General features: G+C 43.2%; 1 pseudogene; it reads right to left on the bottom strand.

Moving 5' to 3' along the window:
- Positions 1-19,266, bottom strand: part of LOC136480049 (protein PEP-RELATED DEVELOPMENT ARRESTED 1 homolog, chloroplastic-like) — a 119,795-nt pseudogene that overhangs the window by 29,678 nt on the left and 70,851 nt on the right.

Consider the following 19,266-nt stretch of genomic DNA (forward strand, 5'->3'; position numbering starts at 1 on the left):
ATCGGCCTTATATCTTGTTTAGCCCATCGTTTATTAATCTAAATTGATCTAATCTTCACTTTAAACGATGAGTTATGTTTTATCGGTTGTTTTATGTCAATCTTGATCGCGCATAGTGTGCGGTTAAGGCATGTCTAGTCTTGAATATATCTATTGGCTAACGAGAACCGTTCCATGGCCCGTTATCATGGCCTGTGTGATTCTGCCTCACACCCCACTATTAGCACCATGGAGTGAGGATTGTTATCTGGTAGATCTATTCCTGATAGGGCATGACTTTAACTATGCACTATACCTAAAACGGTTGTTTTAGCCGATATCGAGTGCTTTCACATACAATTCACATCATGAGACCGTTGAAGTAAAGATAGGTTGAAAGATGTGTTAGCCCCATGATCTTATTATTGTATTACGGTCTGCATGATTCTGCCTCATGCCCCACTGATATTAGTTATAAGTTAGGGTCATCGAGTTTATCGCTGTTTCTATGGCCTACATGATTCAGCCTCATGCCCCACTGGTTATAATGATAGATGAGATCTAATATGTTCATTAGGCTTATCTCTATTAAATGGTTAAATGATAATGAGTTGTTTCTTTTATATAAAAAGGGGATTCGGTTACCTGCAGTCATTCGCTTAGTATAAACTGATTATTGTTGACATCCTATTGCCATTGACCAGTATTTGTTTTAACGATATTCATCCTGAATTACAACCAATTTTTCTTCCATAATTCCATGAGTTTTAACTGATTTATTCTTATGAGTATGCTGGAATCGGCTATTTAGTCGATCTCCTTCCACATCGTCTCTCAGAGCCACACATTCGGGACTGTCTGGCAACACCGGCATGTTCCACCTTAAATTACTGATTAGCTTTCTCTCCTTGTTAATTGCAGGGTCAAATTGACTGGCATGTCTTGGGAGGAGTGCGTAGGATCAACCACCCCTACGTTGAAGCTAGGTGGATCTATAGCTCCATCGAGTAGACCCTTTCGGCTTGCTCGTGTGCCCTCGGCACGGGATGAAATTTCGTGCCGACAGAACCCAAGAGGACCTCAACTTTGTCAACACCAACAATGGGTTCTGTCCACAACATCAAGGCTAGAATCAGTGCTGCAATAACCAAGGAGGTAACAATTATTACTCTTCTGCTTGTTTGAATAATCAAGGTAATAATAGTTATGCTTTCTTGAAAGATCTTGTTTATAGCAATGGTAGAATGACTGATAGTATAAATAAGAAACTACGTGCTCATGACAAGATGTTGGAAAATATAAATTCTAAATTGGATGAATTTTCTTATGTCTTAAAGAATCAACTTAGTTTTAATAAGATGATAGAAATCCAATTAGCTCAAATTGTTGTTCCCATTCTATGAAAAAGATAGAATTCCTAGCAAACCTGAGTTAACAATGGAGACAGCCAACCTTTTGACGACAAGGTATGACTTGTTTGAGAATGGTTGGGGATTTCCTATTAAGAAAGGTGATCCTAGGAACCCATTCATTACTTGCTCCATAGGCCCCCACACTTTTCATAATGCCATTTGTGATCTTCGGTCTAGTATTAACATCATATCTAAGGAAACTTATGATAAGTTGTTTTATACTCCCCTAGCATCAACCTCAGTTTACGTGTAGTTAGTTGATCAATCTACCCATTATCTCGAGGGAGTAGCCACTAATTTATTAGTTAAAGTTAGGAGTGCATATATTCCTATAGATTTTTTGATCTTAGACATGGGTAATGTCGAGGATACACCTTTAATTCTTGGTCGTCCTTTCCTTAATACAGCAAATGCTTGCATATATGTGGCTTCTAGGCAAATCCAATTCCACTTTGCTGGAAGAAAAGAAATATTTCCTTTTGCCTAAGGACAACCCCTCTTTGATGAGAAATAGGAAAAGAAGAAGCATCCGAAGAGAATCAAGATGAAGAAACCAAAGCCGATTGAAGAGCTAGAGAATCCTATCAAGAAGAAGAAGAATAGAAAGAGATGGTGTAAAAAGAAAGATCCATCCTCAAACTTGTCATCCCCTGAACCTGATAAGGCCTCCGAGGTGGGACAAGAGGAAACACCTCTGCCCAAGGACGAATGACCTTGAGCCTGCAAAAAGGTAAGTTTTCTATTCCTTGCATTTATTTACCGTATTTCGTTAGTTGCATTTCATTTCCAATAAATTTGCTTTACATTGCATGATAGGTTAATTGCATTTAGCTACTCTATGTTAATAAATAAAGTTCTGTAGTAGCCAATGCCTGATAGGATAGATATGCATTTAGAGCAAGATATATAAAAATTATATATATATATATATATTTAATAATAATGAATAAAATTCAGTAGCATCCCTATTGAATAAGTTATCTAGTAGTTATAGGTTTAGCTATTTATTTATGCATTTTTGTAGTATTAGTTAGTCAATAAAGAAATGAATCAAAAGAGCCACCAGAAGACATTCCAACCTATGCAAAAGGCAAGCTTGGGGAGACGTCTCTCCCCGCTTGGGTATGAAAATCTTAAACCCTCTCTTTACATTCATGTTTGCTTTAAATTTCAATATTCATGATCATAGAATGTAGAGAGGAGTGCCTTTAAATTATTTCGAGAGAAACTCTGCTCTAATAAAATGATGATAAATTATTTGGAGATGATGAATAGTTGCTCTATGATACTTTGCAAAAGCTTGTAATATAACTTTATACTTCTTAAGGTTTGAGCATGATAAACTTAGAGTTCATATTATGTTGACTGCTTGCGTGGGTTGCAAATGCTAGAACCAGGAATAGGCTTTTTGTGAGATATGTTGTATGCCATGATTAGAGTAAATCTTTAAACCTATCTGAGGAATGGTAAAAACAACCTAGAGTTTTGTTTTGCAAAATGCTAAGCTCTCTTGCTAGAAGTTCCTCAATGGTGATAAATTCCTACCAGAGCCAAATAAATATCCACTCATACATGATAAAGCCACCATAAAACCTACTTGTTTGTTTTGAGTTTTTTCATGCCTTGTTGATCTGAGTAGAGAAACTTTTCATGCTTTTTGATCAAGATCACATACACCCACATGTTTATGCTATTCCTACACTAGGGATACGCATGCACATATGCATTCCATTTATTATTTGCTCTATGAGAATCAAAGTTACCTCTTTATGCTGTCTTACATCAAAAGAGAGGCATGGGCTATAGAAAAAAGATGAGAGAGAATAAAAGAGCAAAAAGCTCTAGTGCTCAAAAAAAGAAGTAGAAAGAGAGTGAAAAAAAGAAAGTAGCCATGCCCTCTCAAAAAGAAGCTAGAGAAGGGAAACTTCTCAAAGGAGTACCACTTCCACCCAATATACCACACACATGCACATCTTGATCAATTTGTATGACTTGTTGCTCCTTGTGATCCAAGTGTTTGACTTAGCAATAGATTCAATTCAAGTAAGCTATGCTTTTATGCCTACCTTGAGCTCCATATAAGCTTTAGCATAGAAATTAAGGATAAAATTCATGGCCTTGGTGAGGATTTCAAACACCATTGAGTGACTTGAGTGTACCATCAGAGGAACTTAGGCAAGATTTCTTTTCAAATCATGTGAAAACCTCTAGGAAGTTTGAGCTAAATCCAAGTATGCAAAAAGTATCTATCTAGCTACACATTCTTGTAACTGCTTGTATCAAGGTGAAGGCCATAAGCTCCATGTTGCTAAGACTGATGGTGAAATTTCTAAGTGCTAACATGTTCAACTCAAGAGATAGTATTTGTTTGTACACAAGTCTTTGCAGGGCATTACATAGTAGCAACTCCTGATCCAACAACCTATTACATGCTAAACCCGCATCTTTGCTGAGGACAGCAAAGGGGTAGCTCAGGGGAGCTTGTTGACGGTCACTAACATTGTTTTGACCATCAAGATGATGGTGCCATGGCCATGGATCTTCACCTTCGACCCATCACCCAACTTGACCGACCCCATCATGCTGCCTTCCAACTTGCCTCCCTAGAGCTAGTCATGTGGTTGCTGGCACCAGAGTCTAGGTACCATCTCTGCTCCATGCCGCCACCCATGTGTTCAAGCTGGACTTGGGCATGCGACTTGTCTAGGAGGATACTTTGCTTACCCGGCTCCACAGTCCTTAGCTCCTCCCTCAACATCGGCTCTGCCTCGACATCGTTCAGTGCGTAGAACTCCGCTATTAGGAGGGTAGGTGTTGACGGTCACTAGCACCTATTTTGACCATCAACATTCCACCCAAAAGCATGGTAAAGTGAGGTAAATCATCATCACATGTGATGAATTATGTTTAAATTTCACCTAGTTCCACTTGTGCTTGTAGAATTATTTGTATGTAGGAAATATGGCAAATTCTGGCTAAAATAGTGACAAACATGGACCAAGGAAGCAAATGGACATGGTAGGGCCACTTGGGCCCATAGACTAGTGTAGCTCGGCACCACCTAGGCACTACCCGGCCCAAGCTGGTGCCAACTTGGCACATTGCCTTGTCACCGATCCGTGGGAGCTCTTCCACAGCCAATAGGAAGCGTTGATCTAAGTCGCTTTCAACCGATTTTCACGATAGAGAGGCCATGGATCCATGGGCTCATTCTCATAGACATGGAGCTTCTCCAAGCAACTTACCGGCCAAGTTTCACCATGTGCTGCCTTCACAAATGCCATGGAGGAGCGAGCCACGCCCTTGGATGCAAAGTTGGTGCATCCAAGGGCCGGGCTTTCATTACTACCGGTTCCACCATCTGGTTAGGGTGCTTTGATCAGATTTCATCAAAGCTCGGATCAAAATAGTAAGTTTATAGATTAAGCATGGTGCTTAGGCTATAGATTACCTATGGATATGGCTAGGCCTCTAGATAGATTATGGTAGGTGGCAAGTGGTGACAACCTTGTCCATCCTCTATATTCCACCATGATAGGTCTAGTTATTAAATCATAGGGCTCATGGCAGACCTTGTCTGTTTAACTCTCCTAGTTGGTAGGCAGGTTGTGCCCCGAAGTACTATCACATTTCTCCTAGTTATTTGTTTACCCTTAGTTACTAGAAAGATTATCGCTCGCTCTCTCACCTAGCTATCTCTGATTAGCTTGTATTTAGTAGTTAGTTTAGGTAGTTCACACCCATCCCTCACTATTGTTCACCTACCTAGGATCAACTTAAGACCTACCTTTAACAAATCCTAGTCCTATATAAATTCTAGCCTTCCGTCTTCCTGTGGAAAAAATATAAATTTGACACTCAGTAATCACCGAGCGAAGTGCTACGCGTTAGTTCTATGGGCTTGCAGAATCCTCTAATAGTCATTAAGAAGTATTTAACAGTAGGCTCCTCATCATCCACCTACACAAGGTGCGCCTCCTCCTTCTCCATCATGGGATTCTTGCAATCCTGGGCCCAATGCCCTGTTTTCCCACAGCACCAGCAAGTTTCCTTATCGGCTAGATCGCCGTCCTTCTTCCTTTGTGGTGCCTTGCCGCAACACTTGCCATTACCGCCGTGGCTAGAGGAGCCTTCCTCGGACTGCCCCTCCCTCATCCGAGCCACCCACTAGGTCAATAGCAGCTTGTCGTCAGCCATTGTTGTTGCCGTCTCCATGCGGTCCTCCACCGCCTTCAAGATCCCTGTCGCATCCTCGAGGGAGAGTGTAGCTAGGTCAATCAACATCTCAATAGAGTGAGATCTGCACGTACTTGGCGGGCATGACCCACAGGTACTTGGCAACCGCCTCCTCATCATTGATGGTGATGCCCCGTGTCGCTAGCTGAGCAACGAGGGATTGTAGTCAGAGCGCCAAGTCCTCCACGACATCACCATCGTGAAACGTCAATGCCTCATACTCCTATTGTAGTTGTTGTGCCTTTGCCTTCTTTGTGCAGTTAGACCCAACCCGCATGGCCTTGAGGGCATCCTTGGTAGCCTTGGCGAAGTCCTTGGTGCCGAGGGACTCCATGTACTCGTGAGGCATGGAGGAGAGGATGGCCTCCATTGCCACATAGTTTTCCTCCTCATCTATAGCGCCCTCCTTGATGGCCCCTCAGAGCTTCCACACTCTGATCTTGACTTTCATGTGCACTGCCCACTTGTCGTAGTTGGTGTGGGTGAGGAATGACCAGTTGGACCCACTAAGGTCCTACACGGTCCTCTACATGGCAATCTCCTAGCGCGTAGATGAACAAGACTGTCATGGTGGATTCCTATCTCCACCACCGTGTGTCGTCCCTGTTTCATCATGTTGTGCCATCACCCACGATCAACACCTAGCTCTAATACCACCTGTTGGCATAGTAGGTGAGTAATCAACTCACCAACACACTCACACACCATGGCTAGAGGTAGAACAAGGGGTGAGAACAGAGCACACGAGCACAATAGTACACAAGTCCAAAACTCTGAATGTTTGCTGCTCTGAACTGATTTGCTTCATTGCATTTCCTAGTCTTATATACACAATACTAGTACCTCTACATGGTACACTAGTGTACCTACTACATATACTATCAATAATTGCTGAGATCAACCTCAACAACTACCATGGCTGATGTATACCACTACTTATCTAGTGTAGGATCTGGTACTAAGAGGGATGGCCTATTGTCCTAGTGCCAACCCTGCTGCTGCAGCAAAAGCAAAGAGAGGGGGAGCAGCAAATTATTTCACATAGATTTGAGCTCTTCATCCTCTTCTTGTATTTGTTGGTCCAATTAGATAAGTTTTACATGTTCGAAGAGCAATATGTCGAGTACTTGGTCACCAAATCCAAGCTTCCATGATGCTTCTCAAAGATTGGTATTACACCTAGAGTTATATTCTCTCGGGAGGTAAATCAAGGCATGGAGGTGTTGATGGAAGCAGTTGGAGTTCAGCTCCACACTGCTTGTTTCTGTAGAAAGGTATAGGGGGAATCACCACACACCCATTGTGGGGGTGCCTTTCACATATATAGCCATGTGTAGGTAGAGTACAACTTGTGGTACAAGAAGCTAGGTTATACAATTATCCTAATAGCCACCCACAGTCATAGCGGTAGGATCACAAAAGCATATATTGGTCTAAAAGTTAATAAACAATTGTACAAGAAGACCCTTGGTCATGATGTCTGCTAACTGGTGCACCAAGGGAACATGAAGCACTCTCGCAAATGAAGTGAATGTTGACCTCAATATGCATTGTGCGATAGTGGTGAACCCTGGCTATCATGTAGACAACACTAACATTGTCGCAATAGACAACCATCACCAAAGGAATCAAGATGTGCACCTCATGGAGTTGGCATAGACAACAACACCCAACCATGACATGTGCAATGACACAGTACTCCCCCTCAACACTAGAGCGAGAGAGCGTGGTCTGACATTTGGAGGACCAAGACATCGGATTGTTGCCAAGAAAGATGCACAAGCTAGAGGTGAAGTGACGTGTGTTGAGGCAGCCTGCTAGTCTGCATCGGAGTAGGCAGTGATCTAGTCAATGATGCCAGTGCCCAGGTAGAGCCCGGCGGAGAGTGAGCACTTGATGTATAGCAGGATACGCTTGACTAGGGCGAGGCAAGGCTCACATGGATCATGCATGAACAAGCAGACCTACTAAAGAGCATAAGCCAAGTTAGGCCACATCAGAGTGAGGTACTAGAGAGCACCAGCAAGGCTCCGATACAGTGAGGGGTTAGCGACCAGGGCGTCCGTGATGGCAGATAGCTTAGTCCGTGCGTCCAACGATGTGGCAGTGGGGTGGCATTCCAACATGCTAGCATGCTGGGGGAGGTCAACGACGTACTGACGCTATGATAAGAACAGCCTAGAAGTGTCGCATGTCACGAAAATACTGAGGAAGTAATGTAGGTTACGGAGATCTGTCATAGTGAACTCTAAGTGAAGACGCATAGTGATGTGTTGGAGCAGCTCACGGGACAATGCCATGAGGACTATGTTGTCGACGTAGAGCGGTAGATAGGCAACGCAATTGTTGGTGGTGCTTATCGACAAAATCCAACCGCCAACTATGATCCAAAAAGGAGAAAACTACATGTTTTTATACACATATACCTTTACTATTGACATAGTTCCACTTGTATTGGAGAATTACTATTTTGAAGGACTTATAGTTTAATACAAGGGAATTATAGTCAAAATGTGCCATCAGACAAAGCGTAATGCAGATTTGCGCAAAGGAAATAGAAGGCCCATCCAACTGATTCAACCAGGCCAAGCACTGCCGTGGCAAAGACCCAGGACCAACCAGGAGCCCACATGTGCAAGGTGGTGGTGAGGTAGGCTAGTAGGGGTGCGGCCGCACCATCCCTAAGTCTGCTCAACCTCTCTCTTCTCTAGCGGTTGAATGGCATCATGCAAAGACGGTCCAAGGCGGTTTCATAATTTATCTACACCTAAACCGACCATTCTAGTGCTGTAAATAGATAAGGGAGGCCTCTCATACCTCACACACCACACTTGGGCTCTGATAAGAACCCGCTAGGGTTTATGGATGATCTTTCGATGAGAGGCGTGAGACAACTCGATTTGGTGGATGGAGATGACGTTCACGGCCCGACTACAGCCTTCCAAGACTGCGCCTTAGCAACCGATACACCACCTCCAAAAGGCCGTCACGATCTTGTGGAGCGCGACAACCAGCCACTAGGGCTCCCGTCCTGCAAGCAATCGAAGAACTAGCAAGAACAACGAAACAAGCACTGAATTTGCAAGATGAAATTGAAAGCCTCAAACTGAATCTTATTATGAGTGGGGTTCCGAAGACAAGGAGACGGGCGGCTGGATCAGCACGCGCGCCTACAAGCAAGTAGCAAAGGCTAAACTTGATCTAAACAAAACCCAAGTGTTCCTGGTGGCGGCTAAGGGGTATATGACGTGTGGAGGACGACCACAAGAGAGTTTGGGTCGTGCTCCAACCCTAGGACGCGTCCCTACTGGACTCTAAACGATACAAGCCCATTGGGCTAACTTAAGGTGGCGCAGCACCCTGGACAGAATAGACCTCTCGGTGATTTTTGGAATGTTGACGCCGCTTCTGAGCAGGTATGAGTACGAGGTCAGATCCGTATGAAAGTAGACTTTATTAGCTTTCCAACAAGTCCAGAATCACCCCAATCCGACTCCGTATGTAACCGTGGCGACCGTCGCTAGTTGGAGGTGTGCTGCAGTCCGAATCCAGCCTACGCGAGTCCTTTTCCCTTTTGGTCTTCTCCTTGATTCCTAATCAAAACAAGAGTGCACGTGTCTCCAAGATCTAAACAGGATGGACAAGAGCTCAAGAAGGAACTCACTTGATGATTAAGTTTTCGAGCACGAGCACGAGTAATAGGACCAGCAGGTGTCAGCGTGGACGGCGTGGATGTATGATCGGTGTTGATGTCCTCATCAGGCTCTCTCTTCCTCCACTTGTATCTTTTACTCGTGATCTACCATATCCTATCCATGTAGGAAAAGCCAAAAAAGCATGGGGTACAATCTTGAACAAGAGGCTTTGAGCTAGCTTGGGGGAGGACCCCCACAAGGTAATGTGTATCTTGCACTCTCACCACTTTCCGTTACCTTGCATAAAACAAGATAAGAATAAATCAAAACTTGTAATTCTCTTGTTCACCATTTCATATTTTACCTCCGTTGGATGATTCTTGTTTATCCTTTAATGCTTCCTTTCTCTATACTGACATGTTTTGGTTTGGGAGTGTTGGTTATACATCTTTTAAATTAAGCATGGTGCTTAGTTTAAAGTTTGGATGTAATGATCATGCTTCTATAGGCCTTTTAATTTAAGCATGGTGCTTAGATTAATTAGCCTACCTTAATCAAATGAGACATGGTGTCTAGTTTGATCATTGAATCAAAACTACTAGTGTAGATTTTGGTTGATCGTATGGACTAATCCTTGCAGGAATTTATCAACTTCATGAGGGTAAGCTTTGAGAAGACAACAGAGATAAAATTTTGTTTGGTAAACCTTGATTAAAAAAATACAATGATAATAATAAATAATAATGATAATAATAATAAAAAAATAATAATAAAAATAATAATAATAACAATGATAGTTATTCCACTCCACATGTGAAGTAAAAATGTGTTAGTTCATCCTTGTTGAAATGATGAATAGTTGCTCTATCTTATATTTTGACAGTGCCTAGTTTATAACATAGCTTTCCCCAAGATTTGAGTATATTGGCTAAAAATGTCTCATCCTAAAAAAATTTGAAACTTGTGGGTTGCAAATGCTTAATGTAGTCTAAGTTGTTGCGGGATAAGATATGGTGCAAACGGAAATTTGATATGACTTTGTTCTAAGAAAGACTTGACATCTGGAGTTTTATTTTCAAAATACTAAAATTAAAAGTTCCTCAATGATTAAAATTCCTACCAAGGCCATATGACATGATACAAATGAAAAACCTAGTCATATGCTGCTTGTTATCATGTTGAGCTTTGTCAAATTGTTTGTGACCCTTGTTGAGATTCTCGTCATGCACCCATGATCAAGATTCATGTAGACCCACAAATAAAATGCGGACGGTTACACTGAGGGTTACACAAAACATGTTTTTTGGTCCACCAAATAAGTACTCCATTCATATTTTCCACTAAATAAACACCGAGAGTTACACCAAAAGTAAGTAGGGGCTATGCTAAAAAAGAAAAAAAGAAAAGACAATATCTATACTAAAAAACATGAGAGGAAAAAAATTGCATGCCTAAGAGCATCAAGAAGAAAAAAAGAAAAGAAAAAGAAAGAAATAAGATAGCCCATACTTTAAAATAAAAGGCATTCCTCTAAAAAAGAGAGTCATGATTCAAAGGAGTACCAAAAATATTTAGAATTAGGAAGATTTTAAAATTTCACACACTTGCACAATCTTGATCAAAGTGTATGACTTGTATCTCCTTAGGTCTGGTTTTTCACTTAGCAACATTATGCGATGCAAGTATGCCTCTCTTTCATACCAACCCAAAACTCCACAAAAATCCTTTAGAGGTAGGATGAAAAGAAAGGCAAACATCAAATCCCTTGGCAAGGATCTTCATATACATTGAGCGATCGAGAGAATCATTTGAGGAACTTATATTTATTTTATAAAACTTTCAAAAACCTCTGGAGGGAAAGTCGATCAAAGAACTAATGATATGCATTTCTATGAACTGTTCTATCTTGCAACCACCTAAGACTTGAAGAAGGCCAAAAAGGCCCGCAGGTAACGAGATAATAAAGGGTGGATAGAATGCCAATTCATTCAAATCAAGGAAGAAAACTTTATTATAGGCATGGCACTTTTGAAATATAATCGGCATAGTAGCAACTCCTGATCAACAACCAACGTCTTAGCTTTTGCTCGAGGACGAGCAAAGTGTAAGCTTGGGGATTTTGTTGGCGGTTCTTATCGATAAAATCCAACCACCAACTATGATCCAAAAAGGAGGAAACTACATATTTTTACACACATATACCTTTACTATTGACATAGTTCCACTTGTATTGGAGAATTACTATTTTGCAGGACTTATAGTTGAATACAAGGGAATTATAGTCAAAATGCACCGTCAGACAAACGTAATGCAGATTCACGCAAAGGAAATAGAAGAAGGCCCATCCAACTGATCCAACTAGGGCAAGCACCATCGTGGCAAAGACCCAAGACTAGCTAGGAGCCCACATGTGCAAGGTGGTGGTGAGGCAGGCCAATAGGGGTGCGGCCGCACCCCTGGTGCACCCACACCACCCCCAAGCCCGCTCAGCCTCTCTCTTCTCTAGCGGTTGCATGGTGGTATGCAAAGATAGTGCAAGGCGGTTTCCTATTCTATCTACACCCAAACCAACCATTCTAGTGCTATAAATAGGCGAGGGAGGCCTCTCATACCTCACACACCACACTAGAGTTCTCTCCCTCCACTTGTATCTTTTATAATTTTTAGTAGTATTTGGAGCAAGGCAAGCTTCATTGGAGAGCTTGAACCTCTAGGGGCAAACATGGTATGAATAGTATGAAGAGCTCCCTTATGTTCTTGTTCTCATTTTATCCATATAGTTATGTTATGAAATTAGAGCAAAGTTCTTATGTTATTCATTTAGCATATGAAACTTTATGCTTAATCTTTCATACATACATGTTTAGACCAAGACCTAAATTGAGTTAGTGAGTTCTACTTTAAGATTAGTTTTGGTCATTATATTCTTGTGGGTTCGTCGTCCGTCCCCATGGCGGATGCCCTAGTAAGAGGACTCCTAATAAAGACAGAAGTTCCTGACAACCGCTAGAGTAGTAACTGATAGCGTAGACATGGTGTCTATGATAGAAGTTACCTTCGTTTGCCTCGTATCCTGCGGTTGAGGGGTAGGCGGCAGGTGGTGATAGCCCTGTCCGTCCTTCTTAATCCCCCACATTCGGATATGACATAGAGCTACAGGCCGACATCGATTGGCTGGCCAGTTGCAATCCGGTGCCTAAAGTAAGTTTATAGTCACCAAAGCTATCTTAACTTAGGATCTTTACCCTTAGAAATTCATGTATTTGTATGATCATCTGCTCATTTTAGAATAGCTATACAAGATAAGCCTGCTATAGTTTAGGTATATTCTTTTATTCTTTATTCTTTCTTTTTATCTTTGTCCTTGAGATTGGCTTGAGTGTGTGTGTCACACTATCGAATATTTATCATATCTTACCCCTGTTATGAACTTTGGTCTATTATACAGTCATGTTATCTTGACCATATCCCTACTAGAGACTTTTACACCATGCCTTCCTTTGGGAAAACATAAATGAATGATACCTGAATACTTCTGGGTGAAATGCTATAAAGATATATTCGTGCGCTTGCAGAATATTTCTGCATGCATTCAAAAATATTGTCACGGCATTTCTGGTTCCATTGCTAGGAAACACCAATGCTAGTGATTGCACTAAGAAACACCAACAAGCATTTCTGGCGCCGTTGTTGGGTATGGACTTAAAAACTCAATACTTGGTAATTGTGTTTAGAAATGCCAACAACGATCTCTGGCATCAGGCTGATGCAGTGAAGCTAAGGCTACAGATGTACATGGTGAAGCACGGGTTCCAAGCCCAGGGTGTCTTTTGAGCCCATACAAGGACTTCTATTGGAGGCAGACATTGTCAGATGTTGTAGGGTCGATAAAGCCTATCGACTGCTGAGAGTTGAGGTCTCCTCTAGCTGGTCATGGAGGAAGGCATCTTCATGTCTAGCTGATGAATGGGCCACACACACGATGCAGCGAGGCTGAGGACAGTGCCAATCGTTGCCGTTTTGATAACTTGGCTAAACATCTCATCATAGTTGACGTTGACCTACTGGGAGAATCCACGAATGACCCAACGTGCCTTGTTTCTGGCTAGGGAGCCTTCGCAATGGAACTTGTGCTTGTACGGCCACTTTCCCATGATGACATTCGCATCGAGCGGATGTTATTATCGATGAGGGTGTTGCACTCCACCATTGTAGCATGACAATTGGGGATGACGAGGGTGCTATGATAGCTAGAGGCTCGCCCGTAGGTGAAGTGTTAGCAGGAGGCCTATTTGTAGACGTAGGGGTGCCTAGCGACACGTGGTGAGGGCCGACATAGATGATCGTCGGGTCCTGGAGGTCCGGATGCTCAACCTCACTAGTAGATGGAACAGCCAAAAGAGCATGCGCGCTCAACGCTCGAAGGCAGCGCTTTCGATGGTGGAGAGAGGCCCTATATCAAAAAAATCCAGTGACGACGACACAAAGGCCACCGAGGGTGCCATAGTAAATGGAAACACAGACTCATCGAAGATGGCATGGTGTGAGACAATAATGTGCCGAGTGGACATGTCTAGGCAGTGATACCCTTTGTGAGTGGAGGGGTATCCAAGAAACACGCACGGAGTCAAGCGAGGAGAGAGTTTGTGGGGTGTCATGGCACTAAGGTTCAGATATCAGAGGTAGCCGAACACACGAAGAGAGGAGTAATCCAGGAGCTTTTGATGCTGGAGGTGGTAGGGAATGTTGTGATCTATGGACGAAGAAGGGCGCCTATTAAGTAAGAATATGGCAGTAGCGAGGGCTTTAGCCCAATAGGGTGGGAGACAAGGACACATGGAGCAGCAGGGTGCGAACTATGTTGTTGATTATGCAGAGCATGCATTTAGTTTTGCCATTTTGTGGAGAGGTGTAGGGACACAAAAGATGCAAGGCAATGTCATGTCTTGATAGGAATGCGATAGTGGCATTGTTTACGAATTCAATGTTGTATCAGCTTGGAAGGACCTTAGAATGATCCTAAACTGCATGTGGGCATAAGCAATAAGCTCAACAATATGGTGGTGCACATCAGATTTGTGGCGTAAGAGAAAAGACTAGCAAAAATGGGAGTAATCATCAAGCAACACCAGATAATATTTGAAACCTAAAGTACTAAGCACCGGAGATTACATAATTCGCACTGAATTAAAGCAAGGAGAAATAGTGACAAAAGTGGAACTGCTAAAGGGGAGCCATGTGTTTGCTAAGCTGGCAGGCATGACTTAAGAATTGTGGCTGCTTATTACAAGAGGTGACCGATAGGTTGTGGAGTGTTGTGAGGGTGGAAGGATCAGGATAGCCAAGGCGGTGGTGCTAGAGTGTGGACAAAGTGGCAATGCTACAATTGTAGGGTGGCGATGGAGAAATGGTATAGAGGTCCCCGCTAGTATTGCAACAAAGAATCGCACACCCGTCTGCTGGTCCTTAATAGAAAAACCCAAAGCGTCAAACTCAATAGAACAGGAATTGTCGCGAGTGAACTGGCGATCAAAAAGAAGATTCTGAGGGAGCCCCAATTGTACTAACCAAATGTGAGAATGAGGATCGGCTTCTGTGTTCCTTGTTGGAATGAAGGTCCTGACTCTATCTTTTTAGCTGTTAAGGTATAGTGGTCAATGGTATTAATGTAATCTCCTTGTCTAGGGTTTTCTTCTTGTGTCTGCTATGTACTCTATATATAGTCTTTATTGGGCCTCAATGTTATTTTCCAGTTGAGTCTCTTTATTCATAACAATGTACCAAAGCTCTAGGTTTAGATCCAGCCACCACCCTCCCCGCTGTGCTCCCGCAAGAGAATCTATCTCGACTCCCGGTGGCAGCCTAGTCCTCATCCATTTTTCCCCTCCTCGCATGGATCTTCAGCATCTTGCCATTAGTGTTGCCCATAGTCCGCCCTTCATGGACCAGCCAGTCGGGCAGATTCCCTATCCGTGACTTTGGTCATCTGTATCAAGTCCATACATCATCTGTATGCAGTGTGCCATCCGTGTCCTTCGACATCCATCTGTACGTCGTCGACATCCACAGCCGCTCTGGCGCCATCACCCATCACGTGTCCACTCAAGCGTGGGCCCGCTCACGTGGCCCATCGCCGCATCATGACATTTGTCCGTGCTATACGCCTCCAAGGCCGTGCATCCTTCATCCATGTGGATCATCGCGATTCCTCATCCATGCCCACCCGTAGTCATATCGAGCCATTGCTCACTCGTCCACAACACTGCATTTTCTGGTCAAGCGAACGTTCGTGTGGCCCTCCTCGTCCACGTGTCTCCTACCACGGCATCTTCCGTGGCCGCCGCCTCCATCCACCCATCTGAGGACTTGTCTGCCCGACCTGCTGTCTTCAAGCACGGAGAGCTCGCACAGTCGTGCGACTCCTCGTCCACCCTAAGCCTGTCTACAGACTCATCGTGGAAGTCGCCTAATGGCCTCAGCCACTCATCGTGGCCTAGAGTCCGCAATCGTGGCCCTAGTTTGTTGTGTGCTGCAGTGGTCCTCTGGGTGCCCTCTGCTCTGTTCTGCTAGGTGCAAATGGTCTCCAATCTCATGCTGCTAGTATATTGAGGTGTATCTTCCATTGCATTTGTGTCCATCCAAGCCCAATCCACAAATTTTGTCAGATCAACCAACTGTTTTGCTTTGGTTAGCAGAGTCCCGTCGATTTAGCTAATCATCATCATTGATGCGACATCTTGGTCTCTTTCATAGCCATTTTGCTACACTTCTTCATCAATGATCATTTATTTGTTATCATCACCATTCTATCCTACTGTGTGTCGGCACTTCCTTTGGTTTGATTTGACACATCTCTATTCTCATCGAGTTCAAAGTCTCCAAAGCAAAGGTTCATATTTGAAGAGTTGAAGTATTGTTTTGTGAAGACTTGAGGTATTTGCTGAAGTACGGGTTGTGAAGGCAGTACCCTCTTGTGGAGGAGATCATTTTCTACATCGACATTGTTCTAGCTCGAGTTGCACACTTTGATAACATCTATTTTGGATTTTGGATGTAATTCTTCTCTATTAGCCAGTTGAGTCTGTCTTTATTCGTAACAGTAGCTAGGGCGCTAAAAGTTTGTTTCTTGGGAAGAAAATTCCCAAGACTTTGTATCGAGCTTTCATATTTTTAATATATTTGGGTCTTTATTATAAAAAAACATACTCAAATCATATTTGGTCAGCAAACAAGAAAATCAAAATAGTCATTTTGCACTCATAATGGACGGCACTCAAATCGGAGTTCATATAAATAGGAAGAAAAGAGAACAAAGCCTTAAATGTATTAACTCCTCATAGTGATAAAATGGCAAAGTTCATGTAGTTGTTAAACATCAAATTGCTAAATAATATTATAGACACTGAGATATATGCGGACAAGCAAATTGATGATGTCGCTTCATCACATCTCAACAACCATATATAAGTAATCCAAATAGACTAAAGACCATTTGATATTTTGCAATTAGTCATGGAATACATGTTTACCATCTCACATAAGGATTTCCAAGTTTAAACATACCTTTGCCTCAGGGAGGGTAGTCAAACCACGATCATTTCTCTCATCTAACAGGCCACCTCCCATCATATTCCGAGCTTCTTCTCTTACTATAACTAGTCTTGCAAGAAGTTTTTGATCAGGAATGGTGTCCCTAGATTCCATTGACTGTAATAATAACCAAGACATTAGAAGATTCATGAAAATTCTTCAACATGAAAACAACAATAATTAACTACTACAAGCAGTTCTTTTTCAATAGTTATCAGCCTACTCTTATCATCTCCAAGAAGCAAAGCGATATGGAATGATCTTCACCTCTCTAGCATCTTGTCTCTGTTCCATTTGGGAGTTTCAAATATCCTTTGGGCTTTGCAATTCTAACTAGGCATACCAGCACTCTAGGTGTGATCATCTCTTTTAAGCAGTGTGAGATAAAATTATAAAATAGTGACGCAGCCCTAGCATTCTATATTTGTAAGTTGAAGTTGTTTAGAACACACTGGTAACACAGTCCACATGTTTCCTATGACTAGAGGGGAATTTTAGTGTTTGGTTGACAAGTAGCACAATTTGTCCCTCCCTCCAGAAATAAAAGACCGGGCATTCAATGAATTCTTAGAAGCAGCAAGAATGAATCACTCAAGAAAGTTCAATTTCCAATAATAGTACTGTGGGCATTTTCAGATGATGCAAAATATGCAAGGAAAAACTCTATATATAACCCCCTGATGTTTGACTTCGTGTCTACTTCACCAACTGAACTATAAAACCATGTATTCTGCCCCACAAACATCTCCTAACTGTGTATATAACCCCTTGATGAGATGGTTTTCGACCCTAGTTTTGCCGACGTGGTGGCCCATGAGTGCACATTGACACCTTGGAGCATTAGGCATTTGTGGCCCTGGCGCCACACCTGGCCAATGGGGCTGCCCCAGGCGTCGTCGGGTGCTTCATGGGCCTGGAAACCTGGCCTGACATGTCGCATTGCGGAGACTGTGGAAGTATCTACGCCTGTCCCGATGGCGAGAAGCCACCATGACGCAAATGGTGAGAGTAGGGAGGACGAGGGTGACAACCATTGTAGCACCGGCCCTGTACCATTTCAACATCACGTGACTGTTGACCCTCGATTTCCCTACATGTGAGCAGCTAGCTCACCAACACACTCACACACACCATGGCTAAGAGGTAGAAGAAAGGGATGAGAACAGAGCACAAGCACTTGCTATAAACTAATTGTGTGGCAAACTGAGCTGGTTTGCTCTATTGCAATCGCTTAGTATATATACAAGTTTAGTTCTCTATTGCAATCGCTTAGTATATATACAAGTTTAGTACCTCTATAAGGTACACTAGAGTATGGCTGACCTCAGCCCAACTACTCTCTACATGGCTGATGTATGCCACTACCATATTGGCCTATTTCCATACTTCTGATAGAGTAACAGTACATAAGGTACAAGAAGAGCTAACCACGGTGCCAACCCTCAGCTGCAGCAAAAGGCTAATCAAGGACAGCAGATTATCTTACAATTCTTCCCCTAATCCTGCTGCACCTAGACCCTAAGATTGAGTCCCACCATGCCAATCTTCTCCCTCAGCTCAGAGAACCGAAGACGACCAAAGTGACTTGGTGAGAATGTTCGTGAGCTATCGGCCGGTCTCGACAAACTCTAGGACGATTTGTCCTCCATCGACACAATCACAAAGGAAGTGATACTTGATGTCGATATGCTTGCTTCAGTCGTTGGGTTCTTGGCAAGGGCGATGGTGGGCTGATTGTCTACCATCAGAGTTGGCGAACCAGCTTCCTCACTAGTGAGCTTTCCCAACAGCCGGCGCAACCATACAATGTGGCACACCACTGTGGCCATTGTGATATACTATGACATGCATGTCAACAGCACCACCACCTTCTGCTTATGCGACTGCCAAGCGATCGAGCACCAACTGAGGAAAACGAGCACGCTGGAGGTGCTCTTCCGCCCGTTGATGTCACCTGCCATGTCCACATCGCTGAAGCCATTGAGTCACAACCCAATTCTACCAGCCTTAGGGAAGACCATGCCTAGGTCAATCGTCCCCTTGATATAGCGTAGGAGCCGCTTTGCCACAGCCCAGTCATCCTCCCACGTATCCTCCATGAACCTGCTCACATAGCCCACGGCGAACACAATGGTTGGCCACATGTGAACAAGATAGCGCAGCCCGTAGACGATGCTCTGGTAGCTTGTCGCGTCTACATTTGCCACTGTGCTAGCCTTTGTCAGCTTCAGCCGCTCCTCCATCAGAGTCACACACGACATGCAATCTGCCATGCCACTCCGCTCTAGCAGCTTCTCTATGTAAGTGGTTCGCACCTCAATGCCGAGGTAGTAGGAGAGCAAGCCGAGATCACTCATGTGGAATCAAGCCGCCATCTCGTGCTTGAAGCCGTCGATGTCCTCTGCCCGCACTCC

Source organism: Miscanthus floridulus, chromosome 9 (assembly GCF_019320115.1).
Source record: "Miscanthus floridulus cultivar M001 chromosome 9, ASM1932011v1, whole genome shotgun sequence".
Classification (NCBI taxonomy): Eukaryota; Viridiplantae; Streptophyta; class Magnoliopsida; order Poales; family Poaceae; genus Miscanthus; species Miscanthus floridulus.